The sequence below is a fragment of the Hirundo rustica genome, chromosome 1 (assembly GCF_015227805.2).
Source record: "Hirundo rustica isolate bHirRus1 chromosome 1, bHirRus1.pri.v3, whole genome shotgun sequence".
NCBI lineage: Eukaryota > Metazoa > Chordata > Aves > Passeriformes > Hirundinidae > Hirundo > Hirundo rustica.
The window spans coordinates 21,353,677-21,380,074 of NC_053450.1; the positions used below are offsets into that span (position 1 = coordinate 21,353,677).

The following is a 26,398-nucleotide window of genomic DNA, read 5'->3' on the forward strand; positions in this document are numbered from 1 at the left end:
CTGCAGCACAGCCACTTGAATGCTAAAGCAGGATCGACCAAAGTCTTCTTCTGGAAAAAGTAAATGACAAGCTCTAAGTGCAGTTTCAATAGATTTTACTCTTACCTGGAGATTTCTTATTTTTCATGCCTCCCTTTCATCGGAAAGGAGATTACATCAGAATCATCTGTAACAGCTGCACTGTAAAATACCTCAGTCATGTGGCTTTAAACAACCCAGAGGAAAAAAAAAACCCAACCCAGTTCTTTAAATAAAGATACATGTATTCTTGTGACATTTCCATACAATTGCAATTTTCAAGGGAACCAAACACTCATTACTACACAGTTCTTCAGAGGCCAAACCTGACCTTCAGTCAGGACAAATTCCCATTTGGTTAGGCTTATTCATACAGCCTACGGTTCTGTTTGAACTGTACGTTGACTGAGAAAATTTCAAACTGGACTGGAGAAGAAATTAGATTAAGAGTAGGACTATTTAAAAAGTGTGCATTGGCAGAGTAATGGGATAAGATCCTTAGCCTCAGGAGCTAAGGTTCTTACCCTACATGTACATTCCAGGGATCTAGATTTGGAGGAGAAGTACTTTAGAATAGTTTATTATTATAACTGTAGGGAAGAAGATGATGGTAAGGAATGACTAGAAAGAAGTTAATCAAACTAGTATATAAAAGCCCACTCAAATGTCCAACTTTTCCATATGGTAGATCACAGGTCAACAGAGTCTGTCTTGCAAATTCTGTCTCCCCTGCTTCCAGAGTTGTGGAGATCATCTTTTCACTGACACATTCACATAACGCCCTTGGGGCAGCTGTATTCATTACTTCTGTGGAATACTATTTCCCTCCTGCTTTTACTAGAAACTAGCAGCTGGAAAGGATGAGGAGCCAGCAACACAAGCCTGTGGCGATCACCATGCAGCTCTCCATAGGTCACAGCAGAAAATTTCTAGACAGTTTGAAAATATTTAGTCTCTCTATTGCTCTATGCACTGACATGGAGACATCATCTTTAGTTTTGGCAGGAAAAACATTTAGTAGAGTATTATATGTGCTAAGTTATGGTGGGTTTTTCTGAATTTTTCCTATTACTAGTTTAAAGGCAGGTACAAACAAGAGGCAAATAAAACTCCACAGCATGCAGTATTTCCAAAGGTGTACTGAAGTCTTAGCCTTTTGGATAAGACTTTAGTAAGCATGATTACTCTACTGAAAACAAGAAGGGACAGGAAAAACCCGCAAAACACCAAGGGAAAATAGTCTCATTAAACTGGAAGGTACCTAAGAGTTGGGGAAGTGAGCAAGCTGCAGAGAACTAGGAGTGCATGGCAGGGCTGTGCTCCAGCAAACTCTGGCCAAGCCAGTTGGAAAAGCTTGCTATATTTCCCTAAGGAAAATAAAAGTCACCAACACTATCCTCCAAGCCTATCTGTGCATATGAAAGAAGGGACAGAAAGTTTTCTTCCATTAACTATTTTTAAACTGCCTTTCATTTACCTGGCTATAGAGAATGGCACTAGGATTACACATATACCAATGATCAGTTTTATTTATTGATAAAAAAGTTTCTTATTGAAACATTATAATGTGAAGATATCCATAGGCAATAGGGATGAAGAAACTTTGAAAAGGAAAATGCCCAGAAGATACATCTAAGTGCTTGTCTGTAGCAATATGAGCACTAGTCAGTTTGGACACCCAAAGATTTGCCTAAATTCCTGTTAAAACATTACACATGGTTTTCTTCTTGCCCTGCTACTTAATTCTACATGCAAACTGTTGTGACCATTTCTTTGATATTGGTATATAAGCACCTCATATTCTGCCAGCATCCATTTCAGTTTCAGGAAACTTAATATCCAGATATATTAGATTATTTTTCTTGCAATTAAACTAGCTCAACAAGTTTAATTGCTCAACTTGATTAAGCTCAACTCCATTTGTGGCATAGAACTTCTCTTTTTCCTCCAACACAGAGCATACTTTAGTCAAGTTCCACTTGCCCTTAACTTCCCTTTTCTATAGATAACAATCTATTTTCTCTAAGTGTTTTGCTTAAATTGATTTCTCAACTGAATGCAGTGTTTTGCCATCTCCTTCAGAATTCTGCAACACTATTGAGATGGCCAGAAGTGACACCCTCATTGCTCTTATGTGTAAAACAGAACACTAGATCTTGCAACAAAAATATATATTCAAATTACAGATTCACTGGTATATATTCAAATTACAGATTCACTGGCATCCTGTCTTCATATGGTGCTAAAATAATCTCCTGCGGTCTATATTCACTGTTTCTGTTTATGCAACTTGTATTTTGCTTAGCAGTTAGACAAAAAGAAAGCAGGCCATCATGGGCACAGCACTCTGAGGATGTTAACCCTCCCCCCTCCGGACTCTTCCTAACCTATCAGTATTGGGGATAATTCTGTGAAAAGCATGAAAATGACAGTTCAGTATGGTGCAAAAACCTATGATCTTGTACCTTCTCATTCTCCTTGTTCTAACCGTCCCTTTGTCCTGACATACTTTAAGCCCACATGGGGCACTCTCAATGGCTGAGGGACCTGGCTGTACTAGTCCTGTGGCTTGACCCTTGCACATCTCTGGTACTGCAGAAGCACTCAATCGAGGTTTCATATGGAATAAAGAGGAATAAAAACCAACCAGCTAGCTGACATCTCTGCACAGAAAAAAATAAAATAAAATAAAATAAAATCCTTGCAAAGAGTTTCCCTCACTGCTTCCCTCCCGTTGTCTGTTGTAATTTGGCTGACAGAATCCTCCAGCTGTGGAAAAACTGGTTTAAGGGTCTGAGAAATGGGATAAGAGTCGATTTGCAAATTAAACCATGTAGACTATCATCACTTATTAATCATAGCACTTTGCTTTTAAGTATGAGCATATATTATATCAGATAATTCTATAAGAATCACCACCCAGATTTTAGTAATGCTATGGAGGAAGGAAAAAAGGAACATTTGATACCTTTTCTGATATTTGGCTAATTTGAGGACAGAATTCATCTTACCTAACCTTAATTATTCAAATGGTAAGGTTGTGCTTTCTCAACACTGAAAGAAGAAAGGCAGATGAAGACAGGTGATTGATATCAGAGACCAGCTCACATGAGGCTACAGTATGTCACACAAAAATGACCTGCCTAAAATGTTTACATTGACCTATGTTTCCAGTGTCAGAATATAAACTGTTTAAGGATCTCCAGTCTTCAGAACACTGTCGTACGTCCTTCATGTCCTAATTGCAGGCGGTCAGGCTCCAAGTTTTCTCTTAACATGGTAAGTAAAAAAGTTTTAAAAATTAGTCTTCACACATATTTATAACAGATGATATGAACCCAGTTTGTGGGATTTTTTTCCTTTTTTGTCAGCAAAGCTTAAATAAACAGCATCCATCCAAAACTTTGATAACTACATAAAACTCACTTTTGGGATGGAGAGGCATTTCACTCCTGTCAGTTGCAATCTAGAAAAATCTGAATGGTGACACTAGTTTCAAAATTTTAGCAGCACATAGAAAGAAATTGCAAATGGAAGCAATCACATCAGAGGCAATTGGAAAATTGCAAGCAGTGAAAAGTGTGTCCCAATAAATGTAGAATCCTGCAAAAAGGAAAATCAAAAAAAATACAGAAAGCAAACAGGAGATGGCAAAGAAACCAAAGATCTCATAAAAATAAATTTATTGTCATTTTGTCTTCCCCTTAGGCAGTGATATTGTTTTCATGTAACCAAGCAATACAGTTGTCACGATGCAGGTGCGGAATCAGAAGAAATGTGTCATGAGATTGCTGCTGTCAAGCTGTAATTCAGCACCATGAAAAGGATTTCCACTGATGTCATTGGAGTATCTGTCGTCATGAGCAAAGTAATTACTCCACTGAGCCCTGTCTCTAGTAGCAGGCAACACCAGAGGCTTCAGAGGAACCACTCTCCTATGAAGACTGAATACGTGTGGAGGTGCACGGTCCTCCCTGGTCAGTGGTTAGTAGATTGCATCATTTGCTTGTTGCCTTCTTCATCTCTGTAGTTACATGAATTTCTTATTGATCATAAACATATGCAACCTTTTTGGATATGTCAGCTAAGTATGTCGGAGTAATAATGAATTCCAGTCACCAATAACTTCAGCTTCTATATTTCATGGCCCAGACCTGACAGACAAGTAAGTGGTGAACTGGGATGACCTAAACCCTAAGAGACACAGCCTGGGCATTGCAGAGAGACTTTCACATAAGCAGAGATGTGTGTTGCCAGTTGCTGTTGCAGGGAATAGTTTTGTAAATCTCATAACCTCAGTATTCCCTAGGGAAGTGAAGGAAAAAAAAAAAAAAAAAAAAATCAAGCAGCAGTGGAAAGACTAGGATCACAAGATCTTGACCAACTCAGTGTCAGCATTAATGCTACAACAACACAGAGCATTTCATAGCCTGGAAGCTGGTGAGCTGTTGTTCTTCACCGAGCTTCATGCTTATATAGCCAGCTGAACCCAAGCAGAACTGGCTCAAATGCATCTACACCCCTGCATTATAGATAAACACACCAACACCAGAGAGTCTGCCCACTGAGCATTATGGCTGCCCTTTTGTTGCTTCAAGCAGAAACCTGGACTATCTCAATGATTGAACTTTATCAAAACTTGAAACAAGACAAAAAATAAAAAAATAATAAATTAATAAAAAAAAATCAAACAAGTTTCAGTGTCAAATGTCAATTCGAACCCTTTAGGGATGAAACTGGGGGAGAAAACACCTTTCATATAGTGATGAATACCACTGCAGTCTCCAGGGAGGACTCACTTCTGCAGGTCTTGTAGTAGAGTGCATCTGCAGTAAGTGTAGGATTAGGAATGGTATCTGAAAGAGAAAATGATCTCCCAAAAGGCAGGTGAAACCCTAACCCTTCCTTCTAATCATCCAGACTTGGTGACTCATAAACTCGGGTGAGAGGAAATCTCTGTCCATCTATCTTGGCCAGAATGGAGTGCAGGGGGTGGAGCAGGGGGCACTGTGAGTGTAGTGTAGGTGTCATGTGTTTAGTTGATCTAATGCAAAAATAGAAAGGAATCAAGGGGAACAACTCTGTGAAGACAAACCGAGGGCAAAAAAAAAAAAAAAAGAAAAAAAAGGGAAAAGACAAAAAAAAGGGAAAAAAGGAAGCAACATCAACACACACAGTACCTTCTGTAGAACTTGAGGCAGACACAGTCCTTGGAGAAGCCAAATCATCTGATTCCTGACTTGAATCCTTTGGGACAGAAGGTAAAATCTAGAATGAAAATAAAAAGTCTAGTTATGGTTCCAGAAATCAACAAGTATGGCCTCAAACATATGTTAAGATTTTTTAAATTAAATTCTATTTTCTTTTTGAGGAGAGGCACAGCTGGCACACCATCCAAAAGCTGTAACACTCCACTTGCAGCACAGCAGAGGTGAAGCTGGATGGAGTACCAGCCCCTGGGGACTTTGCTGGACAGCAGGGAGAAGAAAACACATCACAGCATTTTCCTCCCTTTGACATCCATGCAAATGAACATCAAGACCCCCATGTAGGGTCTTGAGGGGAAACCGTATGAGGAGCAGCTGTGGTCACTTGTTCTGTTCCGGCTGGAGAAGAGGACACTGAGGGGAGACCTCACTGCAGTTTCAACTTCCTCGCGAGGGGAAGAGGAGAGGAATACACTGATCCCTGTTCTGTGGTCCCAGTGACAAGACTCCAAGGAATGGCCTGAAGTTGTGCCAGGGGAGGTTTAGGTTGGATCTTTTAAAGGGTTCCTCACGTAGAGGATGGTTGGGCGCTGGAGCAGGCTCCCCAGGGAAATGGTCACAGCACCAAGCCTGACAGAGTTCAAGAAGTGTTTGGACAATACTGTTGGGCACATGGTGTGACTCTTCTTTGGACGTTTTAGGTAGTTCTCTTGTATGAGGCAAGGACATTTGAGACCAGCAGTTCTCTTCCAGTCACCCTGCATTATGATCAATCTAGGCATGTCCTAGCATGCTGCCTACCATGAATCAGAAACAGTATTTAGAACTCCCTGTCAAAGATTTAATTATGTACCATTCCTGGGTAAACTCACAGCACTGCAGTCACTGCCCTCTCCATGTGATGCAAAAGAGGCTTGAAGTCTTGGAAACTGTTGGAGAGAGCATTGGAATTGGATGCTCCTGACCACAGGAAATTGCTGGTATTAACTTGTTTCTGGCGTCAGCTTCATGCAAGAAAGCGTTTCACACTTCTGGAAGGCCTGGTTCTGGCTAGCCTGAGGAAACAGAGGCAACAGAGGAGATTCTGGGCAAGAGGTAAAGGCCAGAATTGCTGCTTCATGAGGGTTATGCTGAGAGCAGTCACAGTTAACAGCAAACTTGCCAGTGATGTTGGCAGGAAGGAAGGCACCGTCATGATGCTTATGGCGAAATGGCCATCTCAGTGCATAGAGGAAAGCACTGTAGTTGTAGGATTCATTTGCTGATGATGGGGAGAACCAGGCTGCATGAGAGCGCTCTCCTTGTGTCCTCTGCCCTTGGCAGTGGCTGGGGCTGCAGAATGTTTTACTGTAAGTGGGAATTGCCAGACAGTCTGGCAGAGCTGTGTTAGCAGCTCCCCACACAGAGCAAGCGACTCTCTCCTATGGCTCATGTGCCCTGGTGAGGCCAGGAGGGGGGACACACTTCTGAAAAGCTCCCTGCACAGAGGTCCTGTGTCCTACTGCTGCTTGCTGTTGGCTCTCACAGCTGTTGTATGAGAAAATGTGTTCCCAAAGGAGGGGCTAAAGGCAACCACTCCTCACCACCTCTGTCCTTTTCATCCACCAATCCAACAGCACACAGCAACGCTCCTGGACTCTGCTCTGCTTCTGTGAGCTCTTCTTGAAGTCAGCCAGAGGCAAAGCCATATGGAGTCTCTCCATAAGGATGTGATGGGTCCCTGAGGTGCCCACCCATGGCTCAGGACACCATTTCAGCCCTCTGGAGCCATCAGCCCCTGTCCTGACCATGGGTCTTACTGCACCAGGCACACCTGTGGATTCATGTCCCAGCCTGGCCTCAGTCTGTTCCCAGGGACGTGCCCAATACCCAGGGCTAGGGCTGTCCCAGTGCCCTCCAGCTGTCTGGTTTGGGGCTGGAATGGTGGGACAGGCCCTGTCACCATGGGGAGTCCCTGGCCTGTGCTGCTATCTGACAGGATGGTTTTGTGGCCACCGGAGTGTCAGAGGATGTACACTCCGTGTCCAGCCGAGGACACCTTGCTCACTGTTTGTCCAATGTGTGCTCATGCTGGACATGACCACATGTGACAGCATGTGACTGTGGGTTGTGTCATTTTGTGCTGGCTTGAAGGCAAAATCAGCGAGAGACTCCAAGTCAGAAAAAACAATTTAATAGGAGAGAAAAAAAAAAGGTAAAATAAAATAAAACACATACAATAGTACAAAAGATCACTGACAGAGTCAGAATACAACCTGAAACCGTGGTGGTAGCAGTGCAGATGAAGTGGTCTTGTTGAAGCAGTGTTCCCACAGAAAGGTCTGGTAGCCCTTGTCCTCTGGGAATCCAGTGGGTAAGGCTGCCTGTGCTGTCCCAAATCCCAGATTATATCCAGGTGGGAATGCTTGGCTCCTCCCCCTGGGCGGAGCATCTCACAATGGGCTGATATAATTTTATCAGTCTTGCAATGGGTCCTTGATTGCCCATTAAACAGAGATAGCTCCTGGAGGGAGTTATCCATGAGTCATGCAGCAGGGCATTGATGGGCCATTAACAGAAGATAGTCTGGAGGGAGGGGGCAAGGGAAACACTGCCCAACCTAGCTTCAACAGCTCATGTAGATGGTGATAGAATACATACTTTGAGCACATCTTACATTGTAACCTAGGACACATGTCATGCCCGCCCAGACCCCCTTCCTTCTGCTGTCCAGGCTAGCAGCTGGTACCCTTGCTGCAAACATACTGTCTTCAGGTCCACTGAGAAACACTCTGCTTCGGCACATCCCACAGACAGCTGACAGAGGCCCCTCATTGTCACATAGATGGGTTACATTTTTAAAGCCTGTGATACTTAACTGTGGCATAAGGACATGCAGAGAGAGATGGTCACAAAAGCCTTCTGCGACACATTTGGAGATCCTGCACTGCCAACAGCAGAGAGTGGCCACAGTGCTCACTGAAGTGGGGCCCTGTGGGCATCGAGCCTGACCCTCACCAGCCTCCCGTGTCCAGTTTATTTGTGAGGGAGCCTGTAGATACAATGCAGATGAGCCACCCCATGAAGAATTAGGCAGTAATGGGGCAGGACTTCCAGGTACAGTCAGTGTCTCACTGTGAAAATATGGAGGAGCTGTTTGTGACTCAAAGGACAGATAAATCTGAGGAGATACTTGCCTTTCCTCTCAGGGAAGGTCAAGTGTAAATGCTCCCTGGCTCTGACAAAAATGGAGTGTATATGCTGCTTGAAGGACCTATTTGAGACTAATTTTAGAAAAAGTATAGGTCTTCACTGAGCAGGATTATTGCCACCACGACTTTCATATCTTCACATCTCTTCATCATGATGAAAAAGTTATTTAGAAAACCCTACAACACTTTTACTTTTATGCAACATTCCACCCCCCCCTCCCCCCATCCCACTGCTCTCACACTTAAAGCAGCAAAAACATTCTTGCTCAAGCTTTCCAGAAACAATTTCACCTTTGGGCAGAGAATAAGCACATAATTTCTGAACCCAGAAAAACAGAAATTTCAGGCTGTTCTGACTAAAAGAGGAGGAAAGCTCAGGAGACTAGAATGGAAACAGTGTTGTGCAACAGAAATGATAGTCTGCTGCTTTCTGCAGTATAACTCTTACTTGAATTTCATTTATTTTTCTAACAAATTGAAGGCCCCTGAGGAGATTGCCAGTGATAGTAAACTGGCCTTTTAAAATGGCTAACTCCAAGAAAATACACGGGTATCATTTTTGCATCCTACAACTCCTTACTTCCAGAGCTTAAATACTATGTCTAGGAGTAGAGTTTTAAGCATTTGAGAATTTCTAAGCTCATATAGTAGTCTTTTGCAGACTTCTGGAGTCCTGTAAGTTGAATGTACTTAGGAACACTTTTTGGATTCAGGCACTCAGACTTCTGAACTTATTTTCATTCTCTGCCATAGAGGCTGGAAATAAACCTAAACAATTTTATTTATTTAAACAGATTTTCTTTCTTGCAATAGGCAGTTTTATATATTATAAATTTTCTAGTTTTTCTTTATTGGCTACTACAGAAACTGATTAAATCAGATGATGTAATTCTAAGATATCTCAGATGTTTGAAATGGCTATGGAAGCCTTCATCTTTAATGTTTTATGACATGCCAAAAATTTGGAAAGTTCTCAGCTTACACATTATTTACTGGTACCTTGCCACTTTGTAACTTGGATCAGTGAGATTGCATCTGTATTAGATAGCTCTATTTGCCACTAATCCATTATCCTAGCCTTGTCATCATGGTACAGAGGTTTGGTTTTTTTGTTTTTTTAATCTACTGCACTCAATATAATTTATGACAATCAGTTCTTGGCAAATAATCTTTCACAATGGGCAAACAGAAACCTGATGGCATTCAACACTTATTCCTGTCCTGTGCAATTTGTCTCTTAGCTGTGTTTATATATAATATTTATCAGTTATATAGTGGCATTTATTAATATTTCTTAGTTTTGCATGCCTTATTTCTGTTTTGTGCTTTGCTATCCATACATATTGCAGATATTTTAATTCATCAAAGGCTTTTATCCTTTCTTCTTTAGTTGCAAGTCAGAATGCATTTCCACACTACATTTTTCCAGCGGCAAAATTGATCTAGACAGTTCTCTTCCTTCCCTATGCCACTTGTTCCTGCTGCCACATCAATCTTCTGCAATGCTTTTTGTGCAAATGCAGCCATCTGTGGGGCAACACTGTAAGACAGATCAGTAAAATCAGGGGTGCTAAAAATAAAATCTGCAGGAAAAAAAAAAAATTGGTGAGACAGTTGAGCTGAAAAACATAGGAGAGTAGTGAATCTTCCAACAAAGGGTATTCTTCAAAACAAGATGAAAGAAAGATCAAGGACACAAATGTGTGTGTCAAAAGGGGAAGGGTTGAGGACAGGTTTTTGCCTAAAAATGATGGGCTGGAGACCAGATGATAACAAAGCCTGCAGGAAACATGAAATTACCTATACAAAAATAGAGTTTGACATTGTCAATTTTATGTTGAAGACGGTGGTTGAATATTCAATAAAAGATTTCAAAGGGAGACTTAGATGTGGGATCAGAGACATGGAAACATTTACCCATTATATTTGATACACTTCCCATATGAGTTTAAAGAAAAGACCACCAACATGTGAAATTCTGGTCCAAGGTGCTGATTTTACACTACCATATGAGACATCAGTGTTTCATATGTAAATATTGAAATTACACTTAGGCCAGAAGTTCAGATAAGCAGCGATTATGAGAAGGATATACAAATTTAAGATGAGGTTGTCTATCTCATACCCTTTTCCCATTCCTTACCACCAAAACCAAAAGCACTTTCCTTTCTCAGCCCTCTCTGCTCACCTCTCTTCATGTTGATATGATTTTTACCCTTCCATGTTTGACAGCATATTGTGTGTGCTTATGCCTCCTTAGAACATACCAGATGCTTTGCTCGGAGGGCAATATTTTTGTATTGTGATATAATACTTTGTACTCTTCTGCCAGCAACTGAATTAAATACCCACAAAGGTTAAATCGTAGATATTCTTCAGAAAGTGTTTTGGAAAGACAGGCTAGTTCACATTCTTAAATCTTGTATGCCTCACCAAATGCAGTGCGCATAAGGTATTTCCTCTCTGCTCAAGAGTTTCAGCAGCCCCTACTTTCCCTTAATACCTCTTTGTCATCCTGTTCTATAATAATAAGCTAGCAAGCAAGCAAACAAATGTATCTTCCTTACATACCAAAATAAACAACTGCCAGTTTTAGTGTACGGCTTGTGCAGAAAAGAGTTTCTTCCTTCCCTATGCTTAGTGTATTTTGTTAATTGACTATTTTGAATACTTCTGATGAAAAGCACCTACTTGGCTGCAGGCTCCCTATTGCCAAGCTCTCAGGAGGGTGGCTGGCTGGAGGTTTGCTTTGTCCCTCATTAGCTTCAAGGAGAAACCATCTCACCACCACAGCGACTGCTTAATGTCCCAGTGTAGAATTTTAAAAAACCTGGGCTCTGTTCCCCTCCTATTCTCCAGCATTAGCCAAGAGATTTCAGAACATTTGTACTGATTTGCTGAATCTCTCTGGACATTTAGAAAGTAATACATTACTGCACTGCTTTGCTGGCTGTTTTTTTGTTTTATTGGAAGCTGCACATTTGAACTGGTAAAATGGTTTGCTGTTGCTATTCCTAAATTTGTTCACAATCCTACCATGCTATCCTATATATTAACCTTTTTGTTTCTCTCTTCATTTTCTTTCCCTCACACACCTCCATTCTTGTTTCTTTTTCTCATTTTATGAGCTAATTCCCTTTCTCTAATTCCCTTTTTCAGTATTAAATCCCATACATAACAAAGTGTCCAAGATTTTGCTCCACAAATTGTTGTATGTAATAAACTTCCGTATATCTTATCCACCTGAACACAATGGCACCTTTTACACGGCCTAAGTGACATGTACATGTTTGCAGTACTGGAGCCTGAACAACTCACCTAGCCACTGGCTTTTACAAGCAAAGAGGGAACTGCCGTGGTTTGTACACAACATGCCAAAATTCCAGTATAATCTCATTGGTGTTACCCTTATTTTCCACTTCCCCTCCCTTTGTTTGTTGTAATTGCCTGTTCTGTCATTTCAGATTAAGTATCTCACCATGGAACGACTTGTATTTACTTTTAATTTGATGTACTGGAAGTAGTCCTATTGACTTAAATGGAACTATGCACATAAATAAAGGTAAGTATACGTGCAAGCCTTTAACTGATGGTACATGGCAAATCCCACAGGAAAAGCATGGTACATTTTATTCATTTTACTATCTTTGTGCATGTTAAATGCAGGCTGGGTGATTAATAACTTTTTTCCAGAGTAAGTTTTCAGGTTTCATACCAGCTTAACAGAAGAACCACTAGACATAAGCACAGGACCAGCTCCAATTCCACGGAATTCTGAGATGACATGAGACAGTATGAATGATTAACTAGAGGGGAGAAAAAAAAAAAAAAAAAAAAAAAGGCATACGATTTAAACCCAGTGTAATAATAATATAGGCAGAGAATTCTGAAACATGCCAGAGGAGACTCGGAATTGGGCCAGAAGTGGAGGTCAGGAGCAGCAAGCAGGCTATGGGAGAGGGCGGCTGCTAGGGTTGCAGAGGGAGGGAATCCCGTGGAAGACGGCATGAAGGTCGGTAGTAAAAGGAGACGGAGAACCCGAACTCAGGGACGGGTGAGCCATGCAGGTCGGCCGGAGGCAGCCCAGGGCCGGGGCTGTTGGACGCCGGCGCCCAAGAAGCCCGGGGCTGACCGCAGCTAAATGCAGAACAAGGCCATGCCACGAAGGAAGAGCTGGGGGCTTGTGGGCAAATTCTGAAGGGGCTTCTGTTTCAAAAGGCAAGGGGAGGGCGAAAAGAAGGTAAATCTGTATCTTACGGCAGGGAAAGGGGGTTTTGTCATTCTGGCAAGTGAATCAGCGCTCAGCGCCACGACCCTATTGAAACGCCCCAATAATTCGTTCTTCGCCTCGCACTTTTCCATTTCCATGGGCGCGAAGCCCACGGAATCATACACGCACATAACGCTGTACCTTGTGCTACCGCTGCAGCCGGGGGCAGAGACACCGCGCCCACCCCGCCGGCTCCGAGCATCCCGCGCCCCGCGGCGGGGCGGCAGCGAGCGGGGGCTCCGGGAGGCGCCCCCGGCCCCACCGCGGGGTCCGCAGCGCTCCCGCCCGCCGGGGCCGCCCTGCCGGGGGCGGGCGAGGGGCGGCACCGCCGTGCGCGTTGAGCTCAGCGCGTCGCGGAAACCGACGGCGCGGGCGCCGCCTCCCCCCCGGGCAGCCCCCGCCCCGCCCCGGCCGGGCGGTGCCGCCCCCTCCGTTCCTCGCTCACACACACACACACACACACACAGACACACACGCGTAGGCACACACACGGAGGCGCTTCCTGCGCGGAGCCGGGCTCGGGGGAACGGAGCTGCGCCGCTTCCTCCCACCGACTCGCAGGTACCGGGGGTGGGTCCGCGGCGGGGCGGGGGCGCCGAGGGGCCCGGCGGTGGCGGCGTCCCCCGGCTCGGGCCTCCGCCGGCGGCCGCCGCCCTGAGCGTGGCGGCGGGTGAGGGGTGGAGCGGAACCTCCGAGCCGGAGCCGCCTCTGGGCGGGAGCCCGAGCCCGGCGGGGAGAGGGCCCGGGAGCGTCCTGGGGGCCGGGGGGGAAGTCGGCGGCGTCCCCCCCTGCCGCTCGCATTGCTGAAGGGTGAAGTCATCGTGCCCATTGTCTCCCCCCGGGCGGAGCGAGCGGCCCGTGGCGGAGGAGGGGTCCGCGGCCGGCCCCCAGGGCTCGGGGAGCCGGGGAAGCCCGGGTGGGTCCCGCTCGGCCCCGGCGCGGCGGCCGCGCTGTGCGGGGAGGAGCTGCCGCCCTCCGCCAGCCCGGGTGGGCCGCGGGGCCCCTCGGCCGGCGCCGCGCTCCCGCCGCCCGGCAGCGGCGTTGGGCCGGGGGCCTGGGAACTCCGGAGCTTGAACTTGCGGGGCACCGGGAGACCTGGCACAGGGAGAGGAGCGCAAGCAGCTCCCGGGCCTCCAGCGCACCCCGGGATTCGCGCTCTCCCCGCTGAGAGGTTCTAGTTGACCTCCCTGTGGTCTGCTGCCTACCTCGGATCCGGTGTGTCGGAGGAGCGGAGGAGTTTGCAGGGATACTGCATCTCAGCCGTGAAGGCGGTGGGGGACAAGTAGTAGGAATAGCCCGCGCCCTGCCAAGTGTTTTCCTTGCACAGGTCCTTCTGCAAAACTGGGAGTTTTCCACCTGGCAGTTTGCTATTCACACACAGGAGCTACTGCAGGCGCGGGAAGACAGGGAAGAATTGGTAACCAACTGTGTAAAAGCCAGCGTGCATGTTAGCGAGCTGAGGAGGCGATGGCTGGCAAAGAAAAGGCGTCCTTCTGCCTTTCTCCTGCTCCAGTACTGCCTCTTGACAGAAAGAAATGGGGCTTTGCCGGAGGGGTAGTAGTGGAATGGAGTTATGGGCATATGCCAAAGGGACAATAGTAGAACGCTGTTAGTGCTTAGCAGAGAAATCAAAATTTAAAGCCTTCATGCCCTTGTGGTGGCTTATTTGGATATGTGCCTGTGTTTCTCCATGAGGGGCACAACAAATCTTGTTTCTGTTAAAATACTGTAGTTTGCACTGGTGCTTTAGTGCTTTATCTCATCTGTCATCAAGGACAGCGTTATTTTATTAAGCACAGTTTAGGGAATCACATCTTGAGTGTTTAATTGTGGGGACAAAACTAAACATAAATTCATTTTTAAAGTTAATTTTCCCCCTCAGTGTTTTTTTAGTAATTAATCTTTTTGTCAGTCAAAGAACCATATTTTAGTATCCAGTTAAATGTTTCTTATTAAATTTGTTGGAAAATAAAGTTTCTGGTTTAAGATCCAGGTCAGACTGAAGTAAAATTCTGAATTGCCCAGCTGACAGAATTCACTTGCATGCTTAGAATTGATGGCCGTGTAACATTACTTAAGAGTTTACAAAATCTGGTACTTATTTAACTGTAAACATTTAAATGCTTGTACTTCGAGCTTTCAGAAAGCTGAGAAAGCACTTTTTTATTTTTAATTGCAGGGGAACTCAGCCTGTTTGTCCAGAAAATGAAAGTTTCACTTTTGCACAATGATAATAATGCTGATCTTAAAAACTAGTTCAGTAAAAGGCTTACGTATGTGTACCTCTTCTGTGCGCGTATTTCTTGAAGTCTGCCAGTTTCAACTGTATTTTATACAATTCAGCACTTAAAAAATGCTGAATTCAAGCTATTATGTTTATGTTGTCAGCTAATTTTGATTTGTGGACATCAGATCATTTTTAAAAGGAGTTGAAATGTTTAAGTGTGGTTTTCTTCTCTCCCCTTCAACTTAAATCTGTCACAAATGATACATTCCTTATGCAGAGCAATCATCAGATTTTGATTAATTGTACTAGCTGAGGCTCAGGAGGAAAGAAGATGCTTGACAGATGCATTTGTTTACCTTTGTAGTATGTACAAATTCTGGTCTCTCCGTTAGTAAATGAATCATTAAAACTCCCTTAGCTATGGGATTCCCAGTTAACATTAATAAATGCATTATAAAAACTTGTTTTATGTTGATATCATCAACCTGTGAAAGAACACAAACCCTTGAATTCTTTTGGCAGTCAGGTAGAATGCTTTGTGGTGGAAAATCTATGGTATATGCTTTTTCCCCCCATATGCTTAATTAATGGCATTTAGCTACTATTCCCCAGGACAAAACCTCCAGACTGAATTTATTCAGTGAGTAGATGATTCTTCTCAGCTAGTAGAGTCGGTCGGGTTTCCCCCCCTGTTTATTGGGCCTCTTTGATCCATGCTTAGTCTTGTTAAAGTATTCCTTACAGAGATCCAATACACACACTGCCCCCCTTCCTTCCAGGATGACAATGTAGGATGCTTAAATCTTTTCATAGGACTTCTGAATCCTGGTTTGGAATTACTAAGAAAGATCTTTGAGTTCTGAAGTACAGCTATAGTGCTCTGGACCACTGTCCTCTGATGGCCTTTAGCCAGGCTTGTGGTCTCCATTATGGGGCCAGTTTACTCTGGCCCATGGTCAGACATCCATATTAGCTTTGTGATTTGTTTTCTGAAATGTGTGTAAACATCATGTACTAGCCTAGAAGAATAAATTTTAATACCTGAATTAAATCTGTTGATGGATACATGTTTTGGGTTCTGCTCTTAGTGTGATTTCTAGTTTGTAGCTGAGATACGAGTCAGTCTGATTCTTTCTGAGGGTCAGTCAGAGCTCTTTGAATGATTAATAAAGGCATTAATTTTAACACTGGCTTATCCATAAAGAAGCTGATTTCAGATTTTTGTCTTGTGTTTATCTTAGCTCTGTTTCCATTGTGCCTTCTGCGTTAACTGATGGAAGATGTGTAGCTGAGTGAATCGATGTACCCAATACAGCTTCAAGATGCTGGGACTGGTGTTGGATCTTACTGCTAAAAGCATGTGAATTGCACCTGGAGGTAGACTTCCACCAAGACGGTAAAAAGTTACACTGAGTCTTAGAGAACTGAATGTTTTTATTAGCGTTGCAATGTACCATTTCTTCCCCAGTAGGAAGAATATGGAAGAGGCTGTATCAGTACCTCTTAAAACAGTTGTTTGGGGTTTTTTTAAAAGGCTCCTGATTTTCACAAGAAGAGGCTTCCATTTATTTCTAAGTCTCTGAAGTGGAAGTTTTATTCTAATTTTAGTTAATTTCAAGTAGTTTGTATTTTAAATCAACAATGAAATAATCTTTAAGGAATAATGTATGCTATTGTGTGTTGTATACAGGTTATACTTCAGATACTGTTGTGCTCTACTTTAACCCAGAAAGACACTTAAAAGTAGAATTCAAAGTAGAATTACAGTCTTCCCCCTTAAGTATTCACTTGAGGGATTAATTCAGCAGATTTCTTCAGGTGCTTTTTAAAATTTATTTTACTTCTCGGTGCATTGTAATAATTAATAGGTATTTAGTCTATGGCTGATATTTATGGATTGACAGATTTCTTCCGAACTTCTGTAAACTAATGTTTACCTCATTATGGCTGATCTTTTTGTTGATGGAAAGAGACTTTGTGGAAGAGATTTCACTCATCTGAGTCATAAGGTGGCTTATGACTTGGTGATCTTGGTTGTTTCATGTACATTTCTGGCAGTTCTCAAGCACTTCATAACTGTGTTTTACTTTGGGTTTGGTTGCTGGTCCTTCTCTGGCATGAGTTGCTTGTTTTTTCTGGGTTTTTTTTTGCCTCTTGGTGTAGGTACTGACTCAGGGATCCAAACCAAAGTAATGGGTATCTAGAAAGAGCCATAAATGTTGTGTGGGACTAGAATATTACGGGGCTCTACAAGAATTTTTCTTCCTGCTGTTAGCATGTCTTATGCCAGCTTTAGAATGATCTTCAAAGTAGAATTTGTAGAAAGAGGAAAAGCCCCACATGTGAGGTGTGAGATATCATTTGTGATACCATCCTTAGGTCTTCCATCCTTAAGGCAAGTGAGAAGGGCTTTGAGTATCTGTTTTGCTTTACCTTCACTTATGTTGTAACATACTTCTTAGAAGAATTAACTATACCTTGGGGCTTATCCATGGAACAAGAAAAAGTAGGAATACTTTAATTTTAGGTTGCTATTTTTTGTGACAGAAAGATTACTGTAGGCTTTTCCACTCTTAAACTCTGTGGATCAAAGTCAGTCACCTGCTGGGCAACTGGTAGCCTCCTGTTGGACGTGTAGGCAAACACTGTAATTACCATTTGTTGATGTTACCATTACAAGTTGAGAATAGTAGTTGCCTTTTTTTTTTTTTTTTTTTTTCCCTTATTGAAGGGTGAGTTTCCAAAGATTCACTTTGCATGTAGACATACTGCACCACTCTGTAAAGCTGATATAAGAGTTATTTTAACCTAAAGCAGCTTAGCAAAATGACCTAATGAAATGAGTTTAAAGTTCATATATACAGGTGTTTCCTCAGGCATTAAAACTTCCTTTCTTTAGAGGCCAGTATATCCCCTAATGATGTCTTCAGCAAGCTTTTAAAGGGCATCTTGCAGAAATAAATGTTTGTACCAATTGAGTTTGGTATAGTTACTTGGTTTTGCTTCCTAAATAGAGCACAACTCTTTTAATGCAAGTATCCTGTTATTGTTCAGCACAAACTGTCATTGTGGGACTATGTCAGTTCTGTTCTGCTTCCATTTATAGTTGAGACAAATTACTGTTAAACAAACATTTTTCCATAGGTCCTTTAGTTGCTCCCATAAGGCAGATTAGAGCTTACTCTAAATTGGAGCCGCTGGCTGTCCCCTTCTGTTGTTCCATTTAGTGGATGAAGAACTGCTTCAGCAAAAGGACTAACTCTGGGGAAATTCTATGCAGTAAGAATCATGTTGTTTTGTTCTTACTGTGTTTCACTGATGTTGCATATCCTTAGTAAATAAAATTACCACTTTTAAGTTTCTTGGTTAATGATCAGATTTTTCACATAAACCCAAACTCTGTGAGCCACATCAAGTAATCAAGTTCTATTTTTATCCTAAAATGCTTAATACCTCAGACCATTCTAGCTGTAGTGTTTAGTGCATTGTGTATGACTTCTGGTCAGACAAATTTACCCTGCACGTATTTTCAAGAAGTGCTTTTAGGGAGTGCAAAGTGCTGTCTTGCACCTTGGGGGATCTTCTGAACAGTGGAGGTTTAGGTGGGACTGAAAGTTTTAGTTGAGGCATGGGACTTTGGCAGTGCTGCCTGGCTAGCATCCTCGTTGTGATAGCTCCACAGCATTAGTGCTGCTGTGCCTTGTTTTTATTTTCAAGTACTTATACAAAATAACGTTGTTAACTGCTCTTAGACAAATAAGAGTCTTTCTTAGCACCATAACAGTTGCATGCCAGAGGAAAAGACTATTGGTGTTGCCATGCCTAAGTGAGTCATTAATCTGTTTCCTTTGCTAAAAGTACATGGTGCTCAGAACTTACTGTATATTTCTGTGAAACTGGACAAGGGGAGGGATATTTTGGCAGGTCTTCTGCAATATCTTCATTCAGAACTCAATCTCAGGAAGAAACATTTATGCTTTTTTTTTTTAGGAAATAGAAGGCTTTTATTTTGTGTAAATTAGGTAGTTGAGGAGTGCTTTAGGCACTTTATGACCTGAAAATTTGGGCCATATGCCAGGTCCATATTCAGTGTTGCAGCTCTTCCTTGTATCAAGATCTAATAGGACTTTCCCAGTAAATGTTTTAGCGAGTATTAATCAACATCTGTACAGGAACTGTATATAATAAGTGACGATGCTGACAGAGAGTGGTTGTTGCAACATACTGTTTGGCTTTTCTCCTTTATATCAAAATGCATTATGTAGGGAACTTCCAGGTGTCCCTCAGACTTCCGATAGTGGAAGAACATTTGGGTGGGAATAAAGAGTGATTGTAGTGACATCATCCTACTGGCAGAGATGAAGCCTGAGAAGAAATGTTTTCTTCCGGTCAGCCATTGGGAAGTATCTTACTCTGAGTCTGCCTTTCATGTTTCCGTAGTAAGCAATCTAATACGTTGATCAATGCAGAGAAATGTGTCTGGAAGGTAGAGCATGTTCAAGGTTACTTTATTTTTAGATTGGAAAAATAACTTTAATCAAAGTGTTCTCCACTGTGTGTCCTGATGGAGGTGCTCTGATTTTGTGTTCTACTATATTATTAAGTCAAAAATAAGCGTAATAAAGCCATTTAAATTTCCTTTTTTCTCCTGAGTTGAAGACCTTGCTTCAGTTTACTGAGACAAGCAGTAAACCTTTTCACTTTCATTTTACCTGTGAAATTGTATCTGATACTTACTTTTTGTTTGACTTTGCTTTTTCCAAAAGAAGATATTAAGCCTTCCTTTATATGATACTACTAAAAACGTTTTGGGATGCTAGGAGCCCTTTTACTCACGGTCAGAGTACTTCTAGCTTTTTAAGCTAAGGGAATGATAGTGCTTATAGTCTGTGGAGCCAGGCTGTTGCTTTACTGAAGTGTAAGATTTTACAGTCAGTGTAAGTTTTATCTGTGGGACAACATAGAGGAGAAACCTAAAAAGCTGTTGTGCATGCTGCTCTTCATTTCACTCCACCATGGTTTTAAGCCATCTGCATTTTGATTGAGAGGTTTTAGTACCTACTGGCCAAAAGTATTTTCCTCCTAAAGTTTCTGTGTGACTAGTTTGGGTTTTTTAAAATCTTTCTTCACCTTCCTTTTCCTATGTGCTATTGCATTTTCTTCCCTTTATGTGCCAGTGTGCTTTGTTTGGACTTTGTCGGTGGTGGTGGTGGTGCATAGCTGCAAAGCAGACTTCGCCTTCTGTGACTTGACACCAGGAAGAAATTCAGCTGGGGCAAGAATAGAAGAGAGCCTGTAAACTCAGCACAGCAGTCCCGAGTCTTTCCATTATTAACAATTAAAGATGATTGCAAGATAAATTAGGTAATGGATTAACTAACTCATGAAAAGAGAAGAAGGATAAACAAAGAGAAATGTCCTGCTTTGCAAGAATTTAGATTATTAGGATTACATGCTGCCTGCATGTCTGGGAAAGGAAGAACAAACTTCCCTGTTTTCAGTGTTTAATTTAGTTAGTAGATAAGGTATATGATGTGCCAGATTAATTCAACAGCAAAAGATAAGTTTAAGCTTTGCAGGAGGTGTTTTTACTGGGGAATGGGTTAAGAAATAAAAGCATCCTGTTTAGTCCTGCCCAGCAGTGCTGCAGCTTTTTCTTTAAAACAGTAAGCAGTGAAAACGGTTTCTTCCTACCTCCTACACCCTGTCCTAATCAGCATAGTGTCTTGGCTGTATCTAGACCAAGAACTGTTGATTGACTAAAATACAAAGACAGTGACATGGTTTTGTTTTCATTGTTCCTTTTTTCTGTTTTGTTTCTGAGGTGTGAGATATTGCTGGTTTTTTATTAGGGCTATACAGTCATATCCTTTTTCTTATCTCAAAGGTCATGCAATATTGCCTTTCTGTTTTAAGGGTAACAAATAATTTGTAAGTCACAGTTGCAACCTAAATTATCTTTCACAAGCTGTGGGGATCTTTGCACTGTATGCTTTTTAAAGCCACTTATGGAAAATTGCATATGCACAATTAATGTAAAGCCACAATATGCTGCATTTGTGGGATGGATTCTCTTAAACTATCTGTAAGTTTCCTTTTGTTTCTCTCTGGTGGATAAAAATAATAAATACTGGTAATAAAGAATACTTGATGTGGTTGGTATTTCTCATGAAATGGTGAAAATGCACCTCTAAATATTCAGACGAATAGTCTTACTGTGCTAAAAATCATTCAGTGAGAGAATAAATTAGAATCCTGAAAGGAAGGAGCTTCCAGTTGGCAGTACAGTGAACAGAAGTGCAACACTTCATGGGAAGCCTTGGGTAGATTGATGCTTTTATCTGTAAAACCGCAGTGTGGGTAGTGAAGCTCTCTGTAAAACACTGTCCCTTTTGAAGTTAGAGCTATTCACCTTGAAAGTTCATCCCTGAAATAGGATGCTTTGTACAGTGTTACTATAGATTAATACCTGGATATGTGTGATTTTGGAGTATTAGGTGATGAAATCTTGTTTTGGTGATCTGATTTTCTTTCAAAAAAGGGGATTTATTAGATGTAACTTCATTATCATGAGTGTCAGGTCTTAAAAATAGTTGACTGGAGTATGGCTTTGGTTGTATATTATCGAAGTCAGTATCTACTTACAGTAAGTTTAACTTATCTAATGTGCATTTTGCAAAACAGTGCATTTTGTAGGTGAAGAATGGCTCAGGTTTTCATTGTGTGTAGAATGCAAGAACTCTGTCTATTGTAAAGACAGGAAAAATAGCTTTAGGATGCTGGTAGTTTAACTGTTTCTCAGAAACCATGATAATGAGTGCACTAGAAATACCAGAAAGGGCAATGTATGGTTTCTGCAGCAATTACGTGACTGTTTTGCCCAGGCTTTGAAGTGTGAAGGATTGCACATGTGAATGAGAAGTGAAACTGATTCTGCCACTGCATGTAATTAATTGTAATTTTAAAGTTTCAGGTAAAATTCTCAAATGTTAAGAAAGGCCAGAATTAATGTTGGAGAAGCAACCATAGCTGGATTATTGTTTGTGCCTACCTTTAAGTTACTGTTTTTAATTATATAGCTGTGGGTTTTTGTTTGTTTGTGTTTTTTTGGGGTTGTTGTTGTTGTTGTTGATTTTCCCTTGCAGAAGCATTCTTCAGAATACAGTTGCTCTCTCTACTAGGGCATCCATCTACTTTGGCCAGAGATAAATCTAGTGTCTAGGGCAGTTATTTCCATTGAATAAGAGATAATATGCAAATAGAGCAAAAAAAGATTTTTTTCTTGTCTGAAATAGGCATTGAACATATTTACTGTGTAACATGGCCAAGAACTTAGTTTCATTTAGGCTATCTCAGGTCAGGCACCTGAGGTGGTAAATTAATCCTTAATCACGTTCTAATATTCTGTCTGTTAACAGGGATAATAACCATGCTGCTTCAGTGGAATGAGTATGGTTTTGACTATTTCAGCAATATTAATCTAACATATTGGTGCTCTGCAATGACTTATGAGGGAATCAATTTCTACTTTCAATGTAGCATTATGCAATGCTTATTTATTTGTTTGTTTGTTTATTTATTTGTTTGTTTATTTATTTTTAGAGGGGCAGAGTGAGTAAGAAGGAACAAAATCCTGACCACTCACCTGATAACAAAGATATTATTGGGGGGAAGGGATAAAAGCCATGCCGTTAAACTGTCATAACATACTTCAGCAGTCATTTCCAAATGCAACTTCATCAAGTAAAGAGAATTATTTCTAATGTAGTTTGTGTGTTGTTTTCTATCCATTAAAAATAATAATTGCAGTCATATCAGGAGGTTTGGAAGCTTCTCACTAGGCAGACTGCTGCTCTTTGAGCTAGTAGTATCCAGTAATACTGTCATGCTTTATAGGGATTGACCCGGGACAGTATGATATGTGTGTGTAGTGTTTTATGTCTGTCTTTGGACTGTGCAGGATGGGCAGTAGAGGAAGGCTTGCTTTGACAGTACAAGCTGCTTTGCTGCTTTTTTTTTTTTTTTTTTTTTTTTTTTTTTTTTTTTTTTTTTTTTTGTCACCAGCAATGTAACTTACTTTCTGCATCATTAACAGGGTTTTATGCAAATCCTGTTCATATTTAGCCAGCTAAGATTTTTGTTAGGATGATACCTTAGCTGATCTAAAATCATATCCTTTTCAATACCTAATCTGATGTCTTTATTTTTTCTCTCCTGTGACTTGTAGAGGCTTTCCCTCTCAGCTTCCTGTTAACTACTCTGTAGAATCTTTCTTGCCTTTGTTGGCTTGTTTTCCTCTAGTGTTTGTGATCAGCCAGTCAATTCTGTCTCTCATATATAATCTCTTATTACTTGTGCTAAATTCACAGATTACTTCCCCAAACAAGAACTGTTGGTTTCCTCACTCTGCAATCCTCTTTTTTTTTTTTCCTTGTATTTTTCTCTTAGGATGCTCTGATGGAGTTGCTGTTCAACCATTGAGTTTCGGTGTAGGTTTCAGTTGCCTTTCTGGCAGCCACTACTTTGAATATTGTTAAAATTGCAACACGGTTTAGGTTGAAATCCCACTCTCTCCGCATTAGGTTGAAATTTCTTCTACATTGCTGTCACTTATTAGTTGATGTTGGAAATAGTAAGTCAGTTTCCTACCTTTATTTTCTGGTACTTTGATTGAGGCATATTGTTCACCTGGAAGGGAAAGGAAGATTCTATTCAGTTCCAGGCTGGATCAAGTTTAGAAGAGATATTAGCAGATAAAATATATCCTTTTTGCTGAAGACTGGGTATGTTTTTTATCACATTCCTGAAAACTTGCAAGCATGGATATATGCACATTGCTGGAACAATCAATGCTGGAACTTGGTACATCCAAGTTACAGAGGCCAGAATTCAAATTCCAGAATTCCTGTGTGCTAGTGCTAAACATTTCCAGAGAAAATATTGTAAGTTTTTGATTTGTTTTCTCTTCTAGGATAATTTTCTCCATTAGGTTGTTGCGGTTTTTTGAGCTGTGGTGGTTTTTTTTTAATTGTCTGAAGTACTTTGGTTGAAATAAGAGTTCTGAAGAAGATTCTAGTGTATAACTTTCAGCCCAGTTTGCTTGAGAAGATTCTAAGCAGGTTGAAAAATAGGATGTTAGAGTGGGAAGTGTCAGGCAGTCATAATAATAACTAGCCTTTCTTTTAACAAGAAAGTACTGTCTTTTGAAGTGAATTACTTGCCAAACTGTAAAAATAAGGTGAGTCACAGTGCATTTAACTTACTACTTTATTTTCTGTTTTCAATAGCATGGTTATATTTCCCCAATTGGACTTAATCTGACTGTGCGCTTACATTCTCCTCCCCCATAACATCTGCTGTTTAACCATGAGGTGCTATATCCATCCTTGTTTAAAAGCCTGCTGCTGCTTTTTGTAGGACTGCTGTACTCTTCTGTATGCTGCTGGTATCTGGCCTCTGTAGAGTGAGTTCTGGTAAATGATTGCCTTTTGCGAGTTAGTTCCACAGAACAGTGTACAAGCTAGTTTGGAAGCTCTGCTGCCAGCAGAATTGTTAATTTAGCAAATACCCACAGTGATTTAAAATGTTATACTCGTTACCACCTTCTATTTATGAATGCCTTTCTCTTGGAATTTGCTAACCTACAGCCATTCATATAATGCAATGAGTGTCCCTGCTCCTATTCAGATCCAAAGATTTAGCTTAAACCTCTCTTACAGGCATTCTAAACCAAATGCCTGACCTTGCTCTGAAGAGTGAAAGGTGGTCCTGTTCTGACTTTGTGCTTCAGGGTGGGTTAACCTGCAACAAGAGATAGCATGGGCCACTGCTTGTACTAATTTAACCCCCTGAAGCTCATTCAGTGGGGGGTGTTTCTGTAGGATTCTGAAGATAAGTAGTGAAGCTTACAGAGCATGAAGTCCCTCTATACCAGAGTACCAGAGACTTTTACTCTGTACGTTGGAAAAATTGTATTCTCTTTAATATTTAAATATTTCCATAGATTAAAATGCATCCATATCTATGTATCTATCTACATTCAGGTAGATCTGCCATGTCTCTGTCCACAGAGTTACTTTGTGCATTGTTGGAAGAAATTATATTAAAATACAAAAAAACCTGCAAGCTGCCTAATTGCACATTAATATAATTTTGTAAATATATTTTTTCCTGCAGAAATACGTTTCTTAAAGCTATATTTAGCTTAATTTGTCTTAAACAAGTCCAGATGTTACCGTAACTTCAGTGATAACTGATTTATAAAACAAATATATTTGAATTAAACTGAGGGCACATTGAAAACAAGTGATGTAGTATCTCATGGAATTATGTAATCTATCCTAAAGGAGGGGTTTGTGTTGTTTGTTTGTTTTAGTGTCATGTCCCTAGGTATTTTACTACATTATTTTGGTGATGCTAAGGATTTTTTTCATATATTTACAGCTTGAAATGACATTGGTGTTTTCTTGTCACTCTGATAATTTTATTTTGTGCTTAGGGTCACAGAGCATGCATGGCTTGCTAATACCACTGTGAAATAATACCCTGTGGTTGCTTTCTTCCAAAGTAGCAAGATAAATATTAAATTATATGTTCTAGCAGGTAACATAAGGAAATGCTTGAAAGATCTCCTGGGCTGACAAAGTTTGTTTTTCAGAATTTTAAATAGCTTTTCAATGAAATTATACACCTGCTTCCTCTAATGTATTTGTGTAACAGTTTTCTTTGGAACTGTAGGAGGAAATAAATGGTTTCAAGTAAACAGTGAAGCTCCTGACTTCAAAGTACTTCTTTCAAAAGTGAAACAACTTTGCTTTCCTTTCTTAAATAAATAAAAAACATACATTCCCATCTTACATTTTCATCTTGAGTTTTTCATGGCAAAAGAACTACTACTGTCAAGCACCTCAGATTATATAAGGGACATGGTTTGGTGGTGGACTTAGTAGTGTAAGGTTAACACTTGGACTTAATGATTTTGGGTTTCTTTTCCAACATAATGGATTCTGTGAATTTATATTGGAAAAGGCTTACTGGCTTTAGTCTGTTTTTGCATATCTTTATTGTAGTGGTGTAAAAAGAAAAGTTTTCCATGGAGATGAGCTCCCTGCTTGAAAGAGGCAATACCGATAATTTTTTTTTTTTTTTTTAGTGGTACTGCAGGGCACTGTCTTCTCTTCTTCAGTGAGTCCTTATCCAGAGTATTCCAAAACCAGACTTGATAGCATCTATCTCATGCTTTGCTTAACCAGGACATTACTTAAGGAATATAATTAACATAGAATAGTTTTTACTGACAACGGTTGCTTAATTAGGATGTCTGCAGATACTTGATTTTCAAATAAGCTGATATATGCACACAAATACGCAGAATTGTTGGACGCCCTTTTGTTTTTGTTTTTCTTACTACAGCTGCAGTATTGAACGCTCCTGAAACTCTGTCATATTTAGATTTCACTGCCAGTTCATTTCTTCTGCAGATCTG

The 26,398-nt window shown here is 41.1% G+C and overlaps 1 protein-coding gene and 1 long non-coding RNA gene across 5 annotated transcripts in view; one reads left to right on the forward strand and one right to left on the reverse strand.

Annotated features, from left to right (window-relative positions):
- Positions 1-3,686: 3,686 nt before the first annotated feature.
- LOC120756797 (uncharacterized) lies at positions 3,687-6,270 on the reverse strand. The gene is made up of 3 exons (XR_005702240.2): positions 6,098-6,270; positions 5,199-5,286; positions 3,687-4,323 (listed from the first exon to the last, which is right to left on the reverse strand). It is a non-coding gene; the product is annotated as an uncharacterized LOC120756797 (long non-coding RNA).
- Positions 6,271-13,087: 6,817 nt separating this feature from the next.
- RNF19A (ring finger protein 19A, RBR E3 ubiquitin protein ligase) overlaps positions 13,088-26,398 on the forward strand; it is a 57,634-nt gene continuing 44,323 nt past the window's right edge. For 3 of the 4 annotated variants that reach the window (XM_058422521.1, XM_058422520.1, XM_040075602.1), the window contains exons 1-2: positions 13,088-13,247; positions 16,155-16,309. The gene's annotated coding sequence lies outside the window, so the exon portion shown is untranslated. Of the gene's footprint in view, positions 13,248-14,019; positions 14,104-16,154; positions 16,310-26,398 lie in introns of those variants that run through there. The other variant, XM_058422523.1, reaches the window with a different exon arrangement.